Source organism: Triticum aestivum, chromosome 5A, assembly GCF_018294505.1.
Source record: "Triticum aestivum cultivar Chinese Spring chromosome 5A, IWGSC CS RefSeq v2.1, whole genome shotgun sequence".
Taxonomy (NCBI): domain Eukaryota; kingdom Viridiplantae; phylum Streptophyta; class Magnoliopsida; order Poales; family Poaceae; genus Triticum; species Triticum aestivum.
In genome coordinates this window covers 37,781,151-37,784,035 of record NC_057806.1, presented here as the reverse complement: position 1 = coordinate 37,784,035, position 2,885 = coordinate 37,781,151, and positions in this window count along the sequence as shown.

The window sequence follows — 2,885 nt, the reverse complement described above, 5'->3', positions numbered from 1 at the left end:
TCAGCGCTTGTTTGCTAGGGTTTCCACTCTCCACATGCTCGCCGCACTACATATATGTTACACGCTGGAGGCTCGGCGTTCATTTGCTAGGGTTTTCTATATTCACAGTCTCTCACCCTCTCTTCACCGGATCTAAACAAGACTGCGTTGGCCTCTTGTCTCTCTCTCCCCCCTCACAGCTGTTGAAGGAGGCGTCCGTATCCCGTCGCACCGGGAAGGGGAGGAGGTACAGCGTTCACTCTATCGCCTTCGGCGAGGGAGGAAATCCACTACCGGCTGCGCTGTTCTCTTTCACCCAGCGCCTATGCGGGAGGGCCACTGACCCCTTCTTCCTCACTGCCGTATGCAGTGTGGGCAGATCCGGCCTCCTACCGCACACCTTGCCACATCCCGACGACCCTAAGGTATAAGTTTCTTTGAAACCGTCGTTGCTCTAGCTGCATGTGGATCTTTTTCGATCTATAGTCGAATCTAGGTCTTGGTTCAAAGAGGAAAGAAGGGTGCGGTGGGCTGGAGCAAGAATCTAGGACGTGGTTCAATGAGGAAAGGAGGGGCGGAAAGTAGTATAGCCTGGCTATCCAGCCGCTTTGTAGGTCGAAAATGGAAAAAGGGGGTAACCCAGTACACACATCTGTAAGGAACCGATCTCTTTGTTGAAAAGGGAAAGAAACTGGGGGGTCGGGTAGTTTGTGCAGGACTAGATTTGCTGCCCTCACGTAGGAAGAAGGTTCAAAGAGAACAAATATGGGACCAGCGCATATATGATGCTTGGCTACATACTCTGCATCACCCATTTATACGTGTGGACACACATGGTGCTGGCATGTCCCATACAACTATTTTCTATAGTTAATCTAAGAATGCCGCCGGAAAATTGAAGCAATGCCACTGTTAAAAGGAAATTACATTTTTTAATGAATGTTGTTTCAAGAGAATGTCTCTGTTAATATGAATCAATGCAACCGTTTTAGAAATGCTACTGTCCTACTTTGTTTTCCATCCAAGATAAGTTAGATGCTTCTTTATGTCACCGTTTGTTTCATCCTCCTTTATCGGCAAGTAATTGTTTCCTTTTTTGCCTCTGTTAAAACAGGGGTATCGCTTCAACTTGTTGCTATTGCAACATTTTTCTTCGCTGCTCAAAACACTTATGTTTTAAGACTGTTTTGTGCAGTTCAACTTGAATGTCACACCAGTGACTTTGCTTAATTTTGGTGGAACTGCACAAAAGGAGATCGAGATTTGCTTCCAGTCTTCGTGGCGAGTTGTTTCAAATCTTGGTCTCAACCACATGATGTGCAGTGTGCTTTGAGATGTTGTGCTACTTGTTTTGGTACTATTTTAAATAAATGTTGAATTGAAGCTATTGTATTGCTGTCTTTTCCCATTAAGTAGTGAACAAAAATGGAACCAACCCAGACATGATGCTTGTTCTTTGTTACAACAAATTCAGCATCACCCCCTTTATAAGCCAGTAATTGATGCCACTCTCAGAATTAACTACTGAATCTTATTTCAAAACTGCAACACTTGTTAGGGTTTGGCGGGATTACCATTTTTGTGGCCGCATGTTTCATCCTCCTTTATTAGCCAGTAATTGATTCCTTTTTGCCTCTGTTTAAACAGGGATATCTATTCAACTTGTTGCTATTGCAACATTTTGCTTCACTACGCGAAACACTTTGCTTGATTTCAGTGCAACTGCACAAAACAAGATTTGGTTTCCTATTCGTGTTGGCAGATATGTATTTTATCTTGTCTGTCTCATGAAAGGTCAGTACATGCCTTCATCCACATGATTGTGCAGTGTGCTTTGAGATGTTGTGCTACTTGTATTGGTACTGTTTTAAATAAATGTTGAATTGAAGCTATTGTATTGCTGTCTTTTCCCATTAAGTAGTGAACAAAAATGGGACCAACCCAGACATGATGCTTGTTGCTTTGTTACAACAAACTCTGCATCACCCCCTTTATAAGTAGATGGAAGCACATACTATTTTTGCACCCACTCTCCCCTGGAACTATTTATGCTTTTCGTTAATCTAATGCCGCTGGTAAAATTAAGCAATGCCACTTTCAGAATTAATTAACTACTGAATCTTAGTTCAAAACTGCAACACTTGTTAGGAATGGTACTATCCTGCTTTGTAGTTCTTTCTACATGTTTAACCAAGGTATTGTTAAGATAATGTCTTTGTTAAAATGAATCAGTTGCATTGTTTTAGGAATGGTACTTTTCTGCTTTGTCGTTCTATATACATGTTTAAACAAGGCATTATTAAGATAATGTCTCGGTCAATATGAATGAATCACACTGATGGAGAATTGCTACTCTCCTGCTTTGTTTCCCATTAAGATAAAGTAGATCAGTAGATGCTTTTCTTCTGGGAGTACAAGTCATCAACCATTATTTCTCAGTAATTGTTTCCCTTCTACCTATTGTTGCTTATAGGGATATAAAAATTAAATCTCAGTTTTATTCCGACTTTGATTTTAGTTGAACTACACAAAAGGAGCCAATGTGTAAGGCAAACTGCTGCATTACTGGGTCCAGTTGGTCGTTCCACTTTGCAGAAAGAAGCAGTCACTGTTTGCGCTAAATTACAAAAGGAATGATCGAGAAGCTTTACCGAGTATTATTAGACACCGGTGACATGACTAGTCTGCAGAGACCATTGGCAATTTAACAACACGTGGAGTGCCCTGGGCAAAAAGTGCCCAAACAAGTACAAGAAGCTACGACAGGACTCCACGATCATAGGCATTACATATTTTGAATGGGAAAAGCTTGTCAAAGTTTAATCATTGATGTTAGCAAGAAGCCGTTAGTTTAATATATTGGAATTGGAAAACCTTGTCAAAATTTGCTCATTGATGTTAGCCAA